At 35.4% G+C, this 20,217-nt stretch overlaps 1 protein-coding gene and 1 long non-coding RNA gene across 3 annotated transcripts in view; one reads left to right on the top strand and one right to left on the bottom strand.

Moving 5' to 3' along the window:
- LOC110342204 overlaps positions 1 to 17,686 on the top strand; it is a 31,361-nt gene extending 13,675 nt beyond the window's left edge. The window contains exons 3-5 of the long non-coding RNA XR_002384224.2: positions 16,485 to 16,570; positions 16,740 to 16,828; positions 17,381 to 17,686. This is a non-coding gene — a long non-coding RNA (uncharacterized LOC110342204). The remainder of the gene's footprint in view (positions 1 to 16,484; positions 16,571 to 16,739; positions 16,829 to 17,380) is intronic.
- The window catches only part of LOC101835248 (limbic system associated membrane protein), a 2,091,329-nt gene that overhangs the window by 951,565 nt on the left and 1,119,547 nt on the right, over positions 1 to 20,217 (bottom strand). The gene's annotated exons all lie outside the window — the stretch shown is intronic.

Below are 20,217 nucleotides of genomic sequence, written 5' to 3' on the forward strand. Positions count from 1 at the left end.
ATTCAGCCAGAAGGCAATTCCTCTATGAGATCCTGAGCACATTCCCATTTTTACCTGTAGAATTTGTCAATGTTAACCACACTGCAGAGGGACCTGCACTGAAGTGTTTTGAGTGTGTAAGTATGTGGGCAGGGAGGGGCCAGATCACAAAACAATCCTCAACCAAATGATGAGTAAGAGACACTGAATGAAAACAGACTATTTGGACAGAGTGAATTGCTCAGTGCGTAAGAGCACTTGCTGTAGAAATATGAGGACAAGAGCTTAGCTCCCCAGTGTCCATCTAGACAGCAGGGTGCAGTCACCTGCAACCCCAGCAATGGAGGAGTGTCAACATCAAGCTTACTGGGGCATACTGTAAGGCCAGGGTACATGAAAAATGATGTCAGATTTTCAAGGAAATAAAGGATAGAGTGGTGGATCAGGATACCCCATGATCTCTATCTCTGCAAGAGCACAGGTTCACACACAGGCACACACAGCAAAGGAAAGAAAAGAAGAATGACAGTGGATTATATAGTTAGGACTTTTCTACTAAGAGCATTGTGAGGAAGATTAATTTCTATGCAGGGGAAGCAATACAAATCTACCACTCTTATCTATCTATGAGCCCTGTCTACCTTATTCCCTTAGGTTGATGAAGGAATATGTGCGAGGTAAACCCAAATACTGTCCTTGGCAATTGATAGTGAAATGGAGAGGCATAAGATACTGGCCAAAACTGTAACTCCCCAGGAAATACACAGGGCATCAGTGGTGTGTAGTGTGTCTTTTCTTACCTGAAATACCTCCTAAAAACTATCAAACTAAATGTACAGGCGGTTTGCAAGTTGTTAAGTCACAGTGGAAGGGGAGTCAGTAAACACTATAAATCTAGGACATAAAAATTTCCATCAGTACAAGCCAGATTATCAACTCACCTTGATGGCCTCAAGAAAGGTGTCTATTTACTCGTTTTATTAACCTTGCCTTCTCTGCTTATTTGATCATCTCCTCTCAGGAATGCCAATGCAGACCTCAAGCATATTTATAAGATACTATATTTTAAAGGTTTTATTTTTTTTAATTTGGAAAATATATGATCAGAAATTTTAGTATTTTCATAAGATGAACCAGTACACTTAATTCCTTGATTTATGTGTGCTTTATGCTGACACAGGTGAGTTGAAAACTAATTATGTCTAACCTATGCATAATATGGTACCTATAATCGTACTCTGCAAATGTATATTGACTTGAATAGAGTCAAATAGAATTGAAATAAATCAAATTGGATGGAGTTCAATTGAATTGCAACAAGACTGAACTAATTTAGAATCTGCAATAATGCACAATAACTTGATTTTCTGTATTGAATTAAAATTAACTTTAGTACTAAAAATAAGATTACTTCTCTTATGAAAAAGTCATTTCTGCTTATTGTTTATAAGAATATATAGGCCTGTGGTAAGTGGTTTACTTTGTTCTTGAAGTAGGATTATTTGGAAATCTCTACAGCATCTATTATGCTAGAAAGCTAGGTTGGAATTTGAAATGACTTCTCAATTTAGATCTTTTATTTCTCAGTCTAGACAAGAAACTTCCCTTGATTTAATTGCCTGAATTTCATCCTCAGTTTTTGATTTGTATGAATTCCCAAGGTTTCCAAGTCTTTTAGCTTTGTATTACCAGCCAATGGGGGATCCTGTGAAAATTCCTACCACATAGTGACAGGTGATAATAAAGACCTCTGGTTCTAAAAGTCTTGGGTTTGAATTGTATATGGCACTGACAAATATAATCAAATACTCCTTATCTTTCCTAAATTATCAGTTGAATAAGTATATAATAATATGTATATATATGATATATATGACAAAGATTCATGCTGATGAATATGGAGATTAAGAGAGTATGATGTCTATATACCAATGTATAGATATTAGGACTGTAAACATATTAAGTTATTCACATTCCTTGTGACTAACACACATGAGGAGCATTAAAGGAGAAGGATATCAGAAACTACAAAGTCTTCAAGCTCTACAAAATGGTGAATGAAATAACAGCAGAATTAGATGGGTGTGTTAAGAATTTAAGACTAAATAATAAAGGAAAAACACAATATTTCTCAGTATGCTATGGGGAATAATTGTATAGTAACTGATATTTACTGGGCATCTACCATGTGTCAGAGATTTTTTTTCTAGTGAATCCTATGCACTAACTGATTTGACTTTCCAAACAATTCTGGGAGAGAAATATCCTTTTTCATAATTATGCTCTAGGAACAGGGCAGAAGAGGCGGTCTAATACAAAGTCCTATCCAGTTGAAAATGGAAAGTAATATAGTGAAGATGTGAGGCCTGAACTTGACAATAACTTTAGAGTATGTACACATTATATACATATAAATATATGTCATTTAAGGGTAAAATTATGTGCAGACTAAGAATTTATATATGTATATATTCACTTAAACAGAGTTTTATACTTGAAAATAAAACAATGCCATTTAGTATTTCTTCATTTATTTTCAAAACTGGGGATGAACTCCAGGACATTGTACCTACCAGGGAAATACTCTACTACTGACCTATACATTCCTAGTCTATGTTTTACTTTACATTTTGAGATAGGGTCTCATTAAATTGCCTGAGCTAGCCTTATGCTCAGTCTGTACCTCAGACATGCCTTGAATTGTACTTATATTGCTTCCATCCCCCAAGATATGAGATAACTAGGAAGGCACAGACAGGTTGAATTTCTTGTCTAATATCCCAGTGCTAGTATATGGAAGAACTGAAGGTGAACCCAGACAGGACAGCTCTGAGTCAGTTAGTCACATGTCTTTTCTAAGCAGATGGTAGACGAAGTTGTGATAGTCCAACAGAATCAGTAAGCTTATGTCGGTTGTAGAAATAGCTACAAGATTTATTCAACAGACTTCTAGGAGGAAGGATATTGTAATATCTGGAAGACCAGGACACCTGCAGTTAGTGTTTTCCACATATGACAGAGATGCTGGCTGCACTGTGAATTCACAATATGATTGCCTAAACAAAGCCAGTATAATGACAACACCAGTCAACATGCCACTGCAGAAAGAGAAACTCCACAAGGTTCCACCCCTACAGCTAGATATAGGCAATCAGAAGCTACTGAAAGCTGGAAAATAAGCTTTTACAGGGACAAGCCTCTTGATAGGCTATCCAATTCCAAATGGTCAGTCCTAAACACATGCACATAAGATAAACATTCAGTTGTGTGTGTGTGTGTGTGTGTGTCTTATTTTTCTTCTCTGTTGCTGTGATGAAACACTAGTCAAAATCATCTGGAAAAGGAAAGGATTTATTTGGTCTACAAGTCATGATCCATTATCAAAGGAAGCCAGTGCATGAGCTGAGGTCAGAAATCTGGAGACAGGAGCTAAATCAAAGCTCATGGAAGAATGCTGCTGACTTATTCCACATGGTGTATTTACAAACCAGGGTCCCTTGCCCAGGAATGGCACCAATCACAGTATGCTGAGCCCGCCCATAATAATCATTATTTCAAGAAAATTCCCCCACAGATTTACCTACAGGTCACCTGGATGGAAGCATTTTCTCTGTTGAGGTTCCCTCTTCCCAGTGGACTGTGCTAGTATCTAGTTAACAAAAAATAATAATAACTAGCACAGTGTGTGTGTGTGTGTGTGTGTGTGTGTGTGTGTGTGTGTGTGTGTGAAGGGGGAAGGGAGAGATAGAATAGTAATTATAGATGGGGTTATGAACTTGAGAGGGAATTGGAGAAATACAGGAGTTGGAAAGGAAAGAGGAAGGACTAAGAATGATGTAAATATAGTAGTCAGGAATGAATTCTCAGAAACATTAATTTAAGGAATGTCATTTCCATGTGCAGAAACCCTTCTGAACTTGTTAAAAGCTGGTTATGATTTGTTTTCCCACACTTGTCTCCATGCAGAGACATAGTTTAATGCTGAGTGTTTCAATACTTATGACACAAGTGCATTTATCAAAGAAAATTAGCAAGCTGGCACTCTGGATTTATAGACCATTCCTCACAAGTCTGATTAATATGAATTATCTCTTGGGATTCTGGTTTCTGAACCTGCTGGACTTATGCTCTACTATAAATATTGCTATGTTCCCTAAAGCAATAGCAATCTATGAGGCCTATATTAAATGGCCTATTCCTTCTGCCTTGCTACATGACTCCTCTAGCCACCTATTAGCGACTAATATGCAAATCCATTTTCTTATTTGCATTGTTACTCTAGCAAGGTATTTAAAGGAGAAGAAAGGCTAACTTTCAGTTTGTTTTGTTTATTAATTTTTGGTGAATATGTTGGAACCAGTGGTCAGAACAGTGTGTGTGTGTGTGTGTGTGTGTGTGTGTGTGTGTGTGTGAGTCTGGGCTGTCTGGCTGCTGTTAATTTTGTCCATTGTCTCTGTGCCTTGGCATACAGATCTAATCTCTTTATTCTAAGGATTAGTTTTGAAGTGACATAGCCTTTCACTAAACTCTAGAAAAATCCTCTTTCTGAAGTCTGGGCTCCATCTGTGTCCTCCACTTGAAAACTTTCCCCCTCCATCTGCTAAATTCAACCCATGCTGTAGCACCAAGCAGCAGGTAGAACCGATATGCTGGCTCAGAACTAAAGTGTGGAAATGAATCTAGCCTCCCTGCTGCAGCCTCATCTGTGTTTGCTCATCTTCCCCCATTAATCTCCAGGGAATAAGAGGGTGAAGCAGTACAAGGGACAAAGGGGGGGGGCATTTTGTCTCATTAATGGAAAGCAATAATAGCATAAAAGTCATCAGGCTGCTGCCTGTGTCAGGATAAGCTTTGCAAAAATGAGAAAGGGAAAATGCTACAGAGACTTTCTCCCTCAAGCTAGATGAGAGAGTGCATGGACGACATATAAGCACACTACCTCAAAACACAGACCTCAGAGTCTTACAGACACCCCGAAGATTAGATGTTCCCTCTGCCAGAAATGTGACTGGATGCAAGGGAATAAAATATAGTTGACAAGTACACATTAATGAAAAGTCAAGAGACAATATATATATTATAGTATTGCAATTTCATGTTTCTATTAAAAATATTTTTCTAAAAATTTCCTTTAGAGCAACAATTTGAAAGGTCATTATCTCTTCCTGAAATACCAAGTCACTCACTAATTACCAGCTCAGGATGTGTCAGCACATTCCAGAGTCCTCTTTAGTCTGTTTGACTTTTTTTCATTTTTTTAATTTAAATTAGAAACAAGCTTCTTTTACATATCAATCCCAGTTCCCTCTTCCTCCCTTCCTCCCCTGGCCCCTACCAGCCCCCTATCCCATTCCCTTTCTGCTCCCCAGGGAGGGTGAGGCCTTCCATGAGGAATCCTCAAAGTCTGTCATATCATTTGGAGCAGGGCCTAGACCCTCTCTTATGGGTCTAGGCTGAGAGAGTATCCCTCTATGTTGAGTGGGCTCCCAAAGTCCATAGTCTGTCCATTCGTGTAATAGGGATAAATACTGATCCACTACCAGAGGCCCCATAGATTAACCAGACCTCCAAACTAACATCCTCGTTCTGTTTCTGTGGGTTTCTCCAGCCTCTCTCTCCCCTCCTATTTGACTTTTTATACTCATCAATTGTTCTTGTATTCTTATTGTTATACAAAGGAATCTCTTTGGAACACCTTAGGGCAAGAATAAAGTGTAAGTATCTTTTTACCCCCTTTATAAATAATAGAATATTTTCATATTCTGCACTACAAGTCCTCCAAGAGAAAGAACAGATGGGGGAAAACGAAACAGGGAGTAACTTTGGTAGAAAAGAAAATCATTTGCTCTCCTATACAATTTCCCCATTATTCAGAAAATCACAGGCTTAAGTACAGTTTGCTAACCATTCAAGTTTCAGAAAGCATTTTCTCTTAATTTTTCTCTTTTCCTGCTTCAGAACCCTGCCTCTCTCCTCCACACCTCCTTTGTATTACCACCCCCTGATGTTAGTCAACACTTGGTGTTGACCTGGATGAACACCTTTCTATAAACTGCCCTTTCTTACTTCTGAACTCCAGCTCAATAAAATTAACATTTTTCATCTATACCCTTTCTTTCTGCCTCCTCCTGCTTTTACACATCTTCCTCTTTCTCTTCCACCTCCTCCTTTTTGCTTTTCTGCTGTGACCTGAAGATGAAATCTCTGGCTCTATATACATTAAGCAAGTGCTCTACCACGGAGATACATGGAACCCTGATGTTTTGCAACAGTGTTCCCATGGTAGCCCACATTGTCTTTGAACTCTCTGTATCATCCTCATTGTCCTCAAATGCTTGTTTCTCCTTTCATGGATCCCTTAGTGTTGGTGTGCAAGCATCTGTCACCAGGTGGAAAAAATTCTCCTTCCTTCTTCCTTCCTTCCTTCCTTCCTTCCTTCCTTCCTTCCTTTCTCTTTTCTTTCTTTCTCTCTCTCTCTCTCTCTCTCTCTCTCTCTCTCTCTCTCTCTCTCTCTCTCTCTCTCTCTCTTCCTCCCTCCCTTCTTTCCTTCATATCACTAATAGCTCTTCAGACCCATCAGGTAATTGATGGGGGGAAATCCTTCTGTTCATATGTTAATAAAGCACTGATGACTAATAGGGAAGCAAGAGGTAGGACTAGGAGTTGAGGAGGATTCTGGGAAACAGGCACAGCATCATGATGTAGGACGTGGGAGAAGTAACATGCCTGGACCCTTCCTCCAGTAAGAGTAGACCACATGGAAATACTTAGATTAGCAATTATAGGTTAAATACTTAAGTAAGGGCTAGCCAGTGAGAAACCAAGCAAATGGCCAACAGCTTACAATTAATTTAGCATCCTGTGTGTTATTTGGGGGCTGAGATGGCAGCAGTACCCAAGCAGATAACTGCTGCAGGGCCCAAGCAGCTGGAAGGAAGAATACACATGATAGGTGATGATATACTTTGAATTTACATTGACATTGTTACCACTTAAAATGAAGAAATACTTAAAATAATCTATTTGGCTCACAAAGTTCAAGAGAGAAGGTGATAGAATCATCTATCACTAAGCATGATGCTTATATTTTTAAGAGTGTTTTGCTAATAAGTGTAATAAAGGAAAATAGGGTGTGAAGACCTAAGGGTAGTTGCTAGTTGGTGAAGAGGAAACAAAGTCCCTAAATCACAGTTTTCTCTTTTCTGTTTCCTTTTGACTTTTCCATGTTTTTCTCCCTGTTAATAGCTTTGTCTTTATTTTCTAACCTAGTGTTTGTGACATGCTTCTACAGTTGGCCATATTCAGCTGCAAATTTATAGTTATCAATGCAGTTTGAGAAGAGGTAATGGCATTTCTTTATATTTTAAGATTAATTTTATCTTATAATCTTATAAATCTTATAAATATGGGTACTTTGTGCATGTAATTGTGTGCACTAATTGCATGTAGTACCTGCAGAGGGCAGGAGAGGTCATCGGTTCCCTGGGCTCTGGGTACAGAGGATTGTTAGCCACTAGAAAAGCAGCCAGTGTTCTTAACCACTGAGCAATCTCTCCAGGCCCAGCAAGTTCATTAAAACTATGTTTTGTTTTTATAATTCATGAATCTACTTATTTTTAATGTAAGTAACTATATTGGTATTCTTCCTTGGTAAATAATTTAGAAGACAACCCTGAGAAATTATTTTTTTTATATTTTATTTTCCAGTTTAAATTTAGATAAGAAACAAGGTTGCTTCACAAGTCAGTTCCAGGTCCCTCTCCCTTTCCCTCCCCTCCTCCCGTGCCCTCCCCCCATCCCCCCTCTCCCATTATCCCCTCATTCCCCCAGGGAGGGTAAGGCCCTCCATGGAGGTGTCCATAGTCTGTCATTTCATATAGGGCAGGGCCTAGACCCTTCCCCAAGAGTTCAGGGTGAGAGTGCAACTCACATTGTTCTATGGGAGAAACATAAATAAAGTAATTCTGAAATTGTGTTTTTCCTCAATAAATAAATGTTAACCCCTATTTATATTATTGATATTCATAGCTAATTTTAATGCTAAGTTGTGGATCAATTAACTCTGGACAAGTCTGTCTCCAACCTTGATTTTATATTTTGTATCACTTCTGTTTTATGTGCAGAGAAACAAAGGAGAGAAAAGGTTAAGCGGTATTTCCAGTATTGCTTTGTGTAATAAGAAATTTTTTTCCATAGGAAGAGCGTTGAAGGCTTTCCTATCCCACTTAACTATCTAAATAGAGAAAGCCACTGGAAACAGAAACTGTCAAACCTGTGACTAGACAGGTCATAAGCCTTAAGGAAGAAACTTTTCCTATTATTTTCCTAAATTAACATATTATTAATCTCATTACTAACAATTTATCTTTATAGATTTATAAGTTTCTCAACACTTATCAGAAAAGCTTTTGCTGGCGATTAACACAGACTCACAGGTGCAGAGATCAAAAGACCATGGACTACTTAGCCCTGCTTGAGATACCTATTATATCTCCACTTCTTAAATTTCAAGGATCATGTCAGAAGAGGGAGTGGAAAGAATTTTAAGTCAGAAATGCTGGATGACTACAGAGAAATACTCTCTTCCAGAACAGGACCGCTGTGGATGAGAAGTTTCAGTCATTATGACAGTGAGCACGAGACCTATTCAAGCTCAAGCCAAACTAATTCCAATCTGGATAGGGAAGGTAGGAATGAAGTTCCACCCCAAACTGAGGAAATTTAGGCAACTGGTGATGCTGAGAGAGGAGTCAGTTTCATTTAAGAGGATGACTCCTGATGAGTTGACTGTGCTTGTTCAAAATGCCACACAATCAAGAATATATGGGCACCAAATGGGTGTTTAACATAAAAAGAACACAAAATTTGGGTAGGTGAGGTAGGAGAAGTACATAGGAAGAATTTGGAAACGGTGATTATGCTAAAAATTAATTGTATAAAATTTTCAAAGAATGAATAAAACATTTAAAACAAAACAAAGGTTTGAATAAATTTATAGATTTTAAAAAGTGACTTTAATATCATTACAAGTACTTGTATTTTAAATAGAAACAACCAATATCACTGTAGAGAATCTCTATGTCTAAATGCCTTTAGTAATGAAAGAGAAATATTCTAATTTGTTTTATAAAGCTGACATTAATTGCTTTATCACGGAGAATTATTTATACAACATAGATATGTACAGATTATAAAGGCAGCAATTAAGATATGATATATACATATTTAGTTTTTCATGTAAATTCAGCTTACAATATATAAGTTATATATAAATATTTATCATATATGCTAATATATAAAACTTTAAGGCATGTTTACTTATATGTATGAATTCAAATAAATTTAGTTCCTCTATCTCAACTTGAGCAAAAGATACAAAACACATAGTTACACATGAAATAAAAATGTGGTACAAAAAATGTCATAGGAAATTAAATACTCTTTAAAAAGAAGAAAAGGTCAAATATGTAGGAATAACTATAGTAGGTACAGACTATTTCTGCCCAGATAAATGTGCAATGTAAAATATCCAAAATAGGGGGAAAATCTTGTACAAACTTCATTTTGTGAGATGTAAATTTTTCCAAAGTTGTTATATTTGTAAAAGTAATTATTATTAAAATTATGACAGGTGTATGTGTACACATTAAAAAGTTGTTTTAAATTTTTATATGTATAGAGCATACAATTTAACCATGAACTACAGTTTCTTGAAGGAAAACAAAGTCAAAGAACATATCTAATAATTTATAAAGACAGTAATTAAGATATGATATTATACTAAGAAAGATAAATAGAGCATGGACGGAAGAAATTATCCCCAAATAGATGCCAACAAAAATGGATAAAAGATCAGGTTTTGATAAAGCCACTGCCTCAAATAACTCTATAATTAAAAACAAATAAATCTTTCTTCTTCCTTCATATATAAAGTATTCATTCCATACTGCATTGTAGAAGAAGAATCCAAGTAAGCTTCTGAAAACTAACATAGGAAAATATCTTCTTGGCTTTGAGATACAAAAGCACATATCAAACACAAGTGCCAAAAGCATGAATCATGAAGAAAAAGATTGAAAATTGGACTCTGTATCAAAAGCCATCATTAAGTAAATAAAAGACAAGCTACAAAATGGTTGAATTCATCTAACTAGCGAAAGGCACTCAGAGTTCTAGTTGTTATATTGAAATTACTCTGACATCTAATAGAGGAAATAGTAATGTACAGTGCTCATGTCCTTCGGTGGTCAGAAATTGAAAATAACACAGTAGTGAGTGATGTCTTGGTCTCTAATGGGTGGGCCTCCCACTAAAACAATCACAAAGGTATCAAGTGACTTGATATCTGGGACTATAGTCATTTAGAGATTCTGCTAGTGATGTGTCTGACACAGGGATTAGAATAGAAATGCTAAGATATGGCTCTCCAAGGTGGCTCAGACCCATATATTCAATAAAGGTAGATGTAATATCCTTACTGAAGACACTGCCTCAGAAGTCACATGATATTCCTTTGGCCCTATGTATTAGTCATACCAACCACAAAATCTCTCAAAACCAAGGAAAACACAAAGAATCTAGCTGGTGATAGGAGAAATGCAAATAAACTTGGTGTTGTTTGGTCCAGATAATAGGAACACCAATGAAATTTGTGGTGTTTTCTTTTTGTTTTACATAATTTACCATAATTCATACATAATGTACAAAATGCTTCTTTCATATAATTCACATGAAGATGAATGTTCATTAGAAATAAGGTACCCCTAAGTCTTGCAGTTGAAAAAGAATAAATTAGTGTTTTGATTTTCATGAACCGTGTTAGTCTACTTCAGTATTCAGAGATGACTGAGAAGATAAGTGGCAGGTGAAAGTTCTAATGGTGGAGATTATAAAGTGACTTGAGTCTTGAGAATGAATAGAATTTGTTGAGGTGAGAAGGATGAATAAAAATATCTATCCATGTTTTCCAACTAAAGATGAGTCTTTGTAATTTTGACCTGTTCCTAGGAATAAAAATTGGGCAACTATTGATAAAAAGAAGGACTATCTGTTTATAGGCCACCTTCTTTGGCTCCCTGACTTCCCTTTATCCAAGATGTCTAACATATTTTGTTGCAGCAGAAGAAGTCGATCAAGGTTCTTTTGCTGTAAGTGATAGGTTCAAAGTGAGTTCAACATTTAGTCTTATGCAAGTCTTTATTTATGTGCAATAATTGGCTATTTGTATTTGTTCTTACATGCTATCGTCTTTTGTTGGTTTACTTTCATTTTAGAATGAGAATCCTTCTAAGTTGATATCACCTACATGTGCTACTGTGTGGGCTACCAAGTATAGAATGTTAGCTCTCTGAATAAAAATGATGGAGGTGTGCACAGTGAGACAAACTATAAGGAGGTGAATAGACAAAATGTTATCAAATATCCAAGTCCAGTTTTCTTACTGTCAAGTGCATTTTCTACTTTGTGAAAAAGTTATAATCTATTATCATATTTCTGCTATTGGGCTTCCGAACTTACAAAATAAATACGTTTGACTAATTAAAGAACAAATGATGACTAGATTTTAAGTACCAAGTCATAGAGGTTCAATAATAAAATGACCCTGTGAATTCTGCCAATAACTTACTTTTACAGAGGACATAATATATGCAACCATATCAACAGTCACACTTATAATTAATGACCAAGATACAAAGCTTAAGAAACTCAAATCATACATTCATTTTTTTATTTTTAGTGAAAATGGATTCTACTCTCATACTAAACATCCTGACTACAGTTTCCCCTCCCTTCACTCCTCCCATCCCTGTAACTTCCCCTCTCCCACAGATGCACTCCCCCTCCATTTCCTCTTCAGAAAAGGGCAGGCCTCCAAGAGAGTCAAACAGGACAAAACAACATACAATAGGACAAGGTAAAAGCCCTCATATAGAGGCTGGACAAGGCAACCCAAAAGGAGGGAAAGTGTTCTAAGAGCCGGCTAAAGAGTCAGAGATGCCTGCTCCCACAGTTAGGGAGATCATAATTGAGAACCTGATTGATCTAGACAAAGTCTTTGCTTTTGACAAGTGTAGTTTATCACCATCTGCAAATTTGAAGAACCATGGAGGAAGATATAAATTTGTGATGAAAGACAAAGCAAGATATAATATAGAAAGTTTCTGGATCCAAAAGTTCACTATACAACACAGTCATCAACAAACACTGAAACGAATTAAGGTATCAAACAAGCTAAGATGGGTTAGATTGTTTAAATTAACATTAGAAAAGTATTCATAGGCAGCAAAAAGGCCCACAAATCTTGTCACCACTTTTATGGGGGAAAATAATGACATACTTGTATACACTTCAAATTTTCTGTGTGCTTGAGTAAGCATGGTGAGATTGTGGATTCATATTTTATCTGTAATGTATGCATATATAAGTCTAATAATTACAAAAGTATTAGCCTACATTCTGATGATACAATACAAATCCCTACATACTATATGGTTAAGGACTTTACTCACGACATACTGAATTAAATATTATGGAGCTATATTAACACTTCTTTAAAAACAAAAGCATTTTTGCAATTACAAATAAAGACTGTTGGCATAACTACATTGACTATCATGAGACTTCTAACTGACATGAAGAATGAGCTTCATAATGTTGACCTATGTTGCTGAGTATCCAACGTTTTGAGTAAGACAATATATGTGTCCCTAGGAAACTATAGTAATGTTTTCATTGTTTAAGAATATAAACTATATTCAAAAACTAATTTTGAATAGCTTGATTATTTAATAGTGATTTTTACATACATACATACACAGTCAGTCATATATGTATAGGTATACATAAAATATATATAGTGATTTGTGAGCTGGAATTTAAAGAATATAGTACCTATGTAAGTTGGCATTATTTCTCCCAAGTAAATAAAGAAATGACTTAGATTTGGAGGGAAATTCAGAGGTTAGCTAATGCTTATAAATAAATTACAGTTTAAAATGGGAGAAATGTTATTTTGAATACAAAATATCAGTGATGCACATAATAGTAGTTAAGAATGAAGATAGGCTGATTAACACAGATTGCAAGTTCAAAGACAGTGGAAAGAAAATTCATTTGGTTATGGATTTTTGAAAGACTAAGACATAAGCAGAGGTGCATTGCAGTCTGAGGGTCATGAGATGCTCTACACAATAATGATGGAATGTGCATTAATGATATTTATCAGAAAACCAGAGAGGACTGGGTGGGTACTAGATTCAGTAAGCATCAGAAATCATGTGGAGAACCTTTGTAGCAATTCAATATTTTGTATAGGATGCTTAAAGCTCACTGGCCACTGTGGCCAGGGAAGAAATGTGCTCATTCTGATGCTAAGGATCTGATCAAATAAATAGAAGACATTTTCAAGAAGCAAAATTTAGCAAAAAGAGAATACTGTCACTCTACTCATGTAATAAATAAGAAAATAATTGCAAATAGAAATGTTGTTTTCAGGAAATTTGTTACTGAGATTGTTCAGGTGAGCAGACTAAGTAATAAAGTGAGTGAGTAATAAGACACATGCTCAAAGCTAAAGTTGCAAGTTGGAAGACCAGACAAAGATGCTAACTGAATCCCTGAAGACTAAGTATGGCCATAGCTGAGAAAACAGAATTAAAACCGAAGAGTTCAAGACACATAGTTAGGAAATTTCACTGTTATTATGTAGGCGAATAGAAAAGTCCTTCAACTGACAAGGGAGGGCAGTCAGACCCAGAAACCGAAAAGAGCAAGGATGGAGGTGGGGAACCTGTAAAGGAAGGTATTTCAAAAGAGAAGCAGAGAACTGAAGCCAAATGCTAGAATTGAAGGGAAATCAAGACTGGGGGTGGGGTGGGGAGCCAGTGAGAAGGTGTGCCAGATGCTTTCAGTAGCTCTTAAGTAAAAACATTGAAAAAATAGGGTTATTGTGGAAACATCAGAAAATAGGCAGGAAGCAGAGGCAGAAATACAGATGAAAAGTTCAAGGAGTTGGCAGCAAAATGAAAGCCTGAAGAAGCGTGGGTAGGAAGATGAACTCATAAAACCAAGGAAGCATATTAAGAAAGGTTATCCTCTAAACACAAAGGACCTTGCATATGGGGAAGCTTCTTCCTAATTATGCTCTACAGTACCCTGTTTTGCCAAGAAGAATTTTGTCTTGTTGTTTTTAATTGATGAACAACATCTTGACATTTTGGAGTTTGTAAACTTATGGCTTTTTTTCTCCCCTTTGAGGCTGAGTAAAAAGATATTAACTGCCACAGAAGATGTTCTTCTACAATGTATTCAGTAAAATGTTATCTTCTTAACAGCTTCATTAATTCATGCATCCAACCATCCAGAGTGTATCTTGGTTTTTGTCACTTTAAATGAGGGCATCTGTTAATATCTGCCATCGTTGAACCCTTTTATATTCATATTAAATATATTTCATTTTATTGGTTTTAGCTAATTTCTCAAATTTAATCAGGGTGTAATGTGAGCTGATCCAAACCTACACTATGTTAAGGTGCCCTAAGACTCACTACATTTTTAATTTATGCTTTTCCCATTCCCTTACTTGATGCTATAAGTTGTTAATGACAATGTTCATTAATATCGTATGCAGAGGTAGCTTGTAAGAGACTCAGCAGAATATGGCCTTTGGGGACTGCAGTAGCCCTGTCAAGGCCACCCAGAGGTGTGTTCAACCATTTTTAATATTCTAATTAAATTGCCACTTCTTTTCCATCAGCATTGCTACTTTTTGTCTGTTACAAGATAGGCCTGTGTCTTATTTAGTCATTAGGTTTCTAGTATTGCATTGGGAAAATGAACTTATTTGAATGAACTTGTTTACTTCAAACATATTTGGCTTAATTGCAAAGGCAGATGGGTATAAAAATTTCTGTGTATACTCTGCCTCTCCTTTTGGCAAATGTTAGATGGTGACATTTTGGTAACCCGGATCAAAGTACTGTCACCAACAGAATTTATCTTTTGTCAATGAACATTAGTAGCCTGAAGAAAGGAGGTCATAAATCCTATTTTCATTTTTTATTAAAATCATACTATGTCAGGGTGTAATTTTCTTTTTCTGATACCATGTAATTTATTCAGTGACCTTGGACTATGCCACTTTGCTAAGCTGAAAAGCTGAATCATTGTCCTAGTGATATCTGCAACTTCACACAGCTTTTGCTAATATAAAGCCTTTTATATGCAGTTTTTAGCTGAATATTCATTTGTGTAAGGGATTATTTGGAAGAATTTTTATGGAAAATGCAGAGACTAGTTCACTAGATTTTCAAAATGAACCCTAATTAGCAAGCTACACACAGAATAAACATGAACCTATTATCTCTAGATTGAGTGTCATATTGGTTCAATGATGTTTAATATTGTTACCATGTCAAAGTCAAACATTTGTTATCCTAAGGTACCTAAACCTGTATTGAATAGGATGAAAAGATGAGGGACCATATATGAATAACTTGTTAAATGTAAGATCTTTAGATAATTTTAGCCTTATTTTTAAATCAAAATTTAAGCAAGCTAATAACTTCTTTTTCATTTCCATTCATTTGTTACAGACACTTATGCAAAATAGTTTCTAAAAATGAACAGAAAAGGTGGTCACTATGCTGGCTGAGGATGACAGCTGAATAAGCTCATAATACTGCTGGTTTGTTTCTTCTGTGCTGCCTTTCTGCCCTAACCCTTCTGTCACATGAAGCCCTAGAGCAGTTCAAAGGTCAAGGAGTTGCTATCAATCTCCTGCTTAGTTTCATGGCAAACTAAAAACTCCAAGTCAAATTGTTCTTGAGCCTAATTTCACTCCTTATCTGCCATAACATGAGCTGAACAAGGGGACACCAGCTGTCGGGCTAACATGGAAGGTGAAGCTCATGAGTCCTCGGCCTACATAAAGAACAACAGGCAACTTAGGAATAACAAGAAAGGGAGATAGAGTCTTCCCCGGGAAAAGCAAACCCTACTGGTTATCCAATACCATATGATAAGCCCTGAAACCACATTTGAAAGATGGCATAAATTCCATTTATATATTTAGGAGTATGTGTATGCATATATCTGTAACAACAAATAATTTAAAAAAGCTGTATTTGAAAGAGAGCAAGGAGCAGTAAATGGAAGGATTTGAAAGGGGAAAAGATGTATTATAAGATGAAAACAAATTTTTCAGTAATGTTAAACAAGTATATGTATTCATACAAAATAATTGCAAATGTATCTTATTAATAAGTAAAGAAAACTACAGACATAAATATAAACATGTGTATGTAGTCATATTTAAGTAAAATAAAACAAGCAAAATGAATGTATTTAAAGGTGATCAGATGTATATTTTTCAATGCATTGCTATCAGATTCTTAGGTGCTTAGATTATTTAGCTATCCAGTAAGATTGAGAGGGAAATAAGTGGAAATTTTAAATTTCAAAGTTCATCAAATTATTCTTGACCCTGCTTTCCCTTCTAATTCTAGGCAACTGATCCTTGATAGGGAAAATTAGACATGCTTTCAAAGAATGAGCCAACCATCTGGAATTAGATTTTGATTATTATGGAAATGTAAGTGAAAAGTTATGAAATATTTCATTTAAACTATAGATCAAACTACTGGCATGGGAGGACAGGAGGTAGAGGGAACTAGGATTGCTATGTGAAATAAGAGTGTTTCTAATTTAAATAGAAATTAATTTAAAATTTGATTGTTTTTGTGATTCATGATCAAAATAAGTACTGCTCCATGATTATATAGGATGTTGAAAAACTGGAATGCACAAGTGTTTTGAATGGAAATTTCAACTGGATCAGCCACCTGGAAAGGTACAACTGCTTCTTATAATGTTACAGATACACTTACCATGTGACTCAACATTCCACTCCAGATTTAGTACCACATAAATGAAAATGTATGACTTGAAATTACTTGTGAATTTTCTGTGATGCCCAAGATTGAGCCAAAGGCCTTGCACATGGTCTGAAACTTACAGAATTCAATGATTTCACAAATGCTTTGTTTATAATGGATAAAACACAATCAAGCCACCCATAATCTCCAATGAATTGATAAGCAGTTTGAATCACAAATAGTGAACTTCTTAGCAATTGAATACTCTAATACTTAAGTGTGTAGCAATCCATAAAGCATTGAACAGAATAAAATAAGATGGCCAAACAAACAATAAATGCCAAACCTATAGTATGTTGCATTACTCCATTTATATGAAATTCAAGAAAAGTCAAAGTTCATAGTTAAGTGGTTTCCAGAAACTGTAGATGAAAAAGGATATTGATTCCAAAGGGTTGTAAGGCAACCATTAAATCAATGGAAATATTCTGTGTCCTGATTTCAACTGTGAATATCTAACTTCCTAGGTTTCTCAGTCGTCTTCAAAATGTGTAGCTAACATTAATGACTGTTATCTGGTGTGAAGGCTCCGACCTACAAGCCCAGCATTTAGGAAACTGAGACAGGAGTACTGTATGGAATTATAGGCAAAACTGAATTCCAGGCTACCTTGGGTTACAGAGTAACACCCCAACTCAAAACAAAAAGAAACAGCAAATTAGTGACCTAAATGCGTGGTAAGCACCTCCCAATATGAATGAGAATGTGAAAAAAAGTTTTTATAGATCATTTTAGAATCCTGAACTGTCCTAAATAATATTGATTTATGACTGCGATATTGCTAGATTTTGTAATACTAAACATTATTAGACATAAATTATATATAATAACTTTTTAGCATACACTGTAATTTTCTACTTTATCTTAATTATTTCATCTAAATATAATATCTTATAAGCTTAATCATTGGTCATATCTGACTACTTGATAAATATACTTTTAAATATATATATGTACATATATATATGCCCTAAAAATTATTTTACATTTTTCTTGGAAAGATATTTGTGAGTGTCTTTTTATTTGAGTAAAAATGTTATGCTAGACAATGGGAGCCAATTTAAAAATTAGTCTTTTGGAAATAAAATGTAATGAAATAGATTTTCTATGGCAATGAGTTCAAAGGGTAATTGTCTCATTATTGATTTTTGTCAGAAATGATTTCTTTGTAATCATCTACCCTTTCCACCAAAAATTGCTTCAACCCTTTCTTTAAAGAGTAATTTTATCTATCTTCCACCCACTCCTCTTCCCATAACCACTGAACATGCCTATGTGCCCTGTCTGTTTTTGTTAGGTTGTTTTATATAATAGCACTGTTATGGGAGTTAGATCCTTACATAGGCCACCAAATTCTTGTAAATTCAAAGTTAGTCCATCTCTAAAACATGTACATGATTGAGAAGACACAGTATTGTATTCCTTAGAAAAGAAAGAGAATAAAGGGTCTGTGAGTTGTTTTACTTATTCTTTGGTGGTCCTCCACCCAGCTCTCAAACAGATACATGGAGACTTTTACTTACTTAAGGATACCTGGCTTTTGCTTAACTTGGTTCTAGAGAGTTTTTCTAACTTAAATTATCCCATTCTCTTTAACTACAATTTGCCTTTGTACTTTTTACCTTTCTTTATTTCATATGTCTTTCTTTCCTTCTTAATCCATGGCTAGCTATATGGCTGGCTGGCCAGCCCCTGGTATACTCCTCTCCTCTTCTTGCTCCTCCTCGTTCCCCTAGATTTCTCCTCCTATTTATTCTTTCTGTCCACCAGCCCCACCTATTTCCCTTTTCTGCATGGATATTGGTCATTCAGTTCTTTATTAGATCAATCAGGTATTTTAAGCAAGTAAAGTAACACAGCTTTACAGAGTTAAAAAATTCAACATAAAAGAATGCAACAGATCTTTGCATTGTTAAACAAATATTCCACACTATAAATGAATATAACACATCTCAAACTAATATTCCATCGCAGGTCTGGATAGATGACTGCTCATATGAACTATCAGGGTTGGTAAGAAAACAGCATATCCTACATCATTAATATTAGAATGATTACTACAGGAAGCTCTGGACTTTAATTCATCTGACTCCTTAACTTAACACTTTTCAATAGATTTTTTTTGTTACTTTGAAAATTGAATGTTTTATTGCTTTGCTTTACATTTCCTAAAGTCTGGAAAACCTGAGGTAAAAAAATGTAGATTCTATTGATTTTTTCAACTTCTTAAAACTATAATAGGGAGATAAACTTGAAATTCAAAATTTATATTGGGAAATTGATGGTTTGATAGAACTGCATGTGATGTTTGGATAACATCTTTATAATATAAATGTATTTAATAATGCTAATTAAGATGTTCATTATCATTTCTCATTTAGAAGATTTCAGATATACTCACCATGATATAAACATCTCCTTAACTATGTGGAAGAAGAATAATTTATACATGAATAACAACATCAAAGGATTTATATTATATTAATTTCCAGGAGTGACTGCAGTCTTCATCAAAGTGACCTGAAAATTACTAAGTTCAATAGAGAGAATTTTTTGATGCCCAATAAAATCTCTAGCACAGTATAAAAATATTTGAAGGCTCAGGGGCATCTATAATAATCATGAATTATTTGCAATATGATTATCAGCAAATATAGCCAAACTGACCACAATTCAACTCCTTTGTGTCAGGTTCTGGAGTCAGATAATAATTATCTAAGTTCTATTTGAAGGATGACAACTTTTGTACAACTTCATTTATAAAACATCCACCCATACAGATACAGAACCCTTGTGGCTTGCGAAAAGTATGTGGGACACAGCATGTATCTGAGTCAAGTTGATGAGTTAATCTGTTGGTGTCATTGTAAAAGAATCAAAGGTGGATGAGAAATATCAGAAGTAATGTTTCTAATTCACCAAGCTCTTGTTATATCTCATGTGTTAAAGAAAGCCCAGCAGTTGAACACTCCATTCAGTCATGGCACAACATCTTAAACTAGTCCTGTTTAAGTTTTGCAAGAGTTAATGAACTGAAATGCTTAAGAGTGTACTTCACCATGCTGCATGCAGACTTATGTTAGACATGCTAGTCCATTATGAACTGTATGTTACTCTCCTATTCTTGCCCCTTGCCTATCTCCCATCTCTTGAAATAACTCATTATCAGTGATATTAAAAATCATCTTTTAAAATCATGAATGCCCCATCTCTGATGAACTATTGAAAGCTGTTGGCTTCTTGGGAAGGGTCAGTTTTCTTTAAGTTTATGATCCATGGTAGATTGGTCATGGTTCCAGTTATT

The sequence above is a fragment of the Mesocricetus auratus genome, unplaced genomic scaffold (assembly GCF_017639785.1).
Source record: "Mesocricetus auratus isolate SY011 unplaced genomic scaffold, BCM_Maur_2.0 Super-Scaffold_100008, whole genome shotgun sequence".
Classification (NCBI taxonomy): domain Eukaryota; kingdom Metazoa; phylum Chordata; class Mammalia; order Rodentia; family Cricetidae; genus Mesocricetus; species Mesocricetus auratus.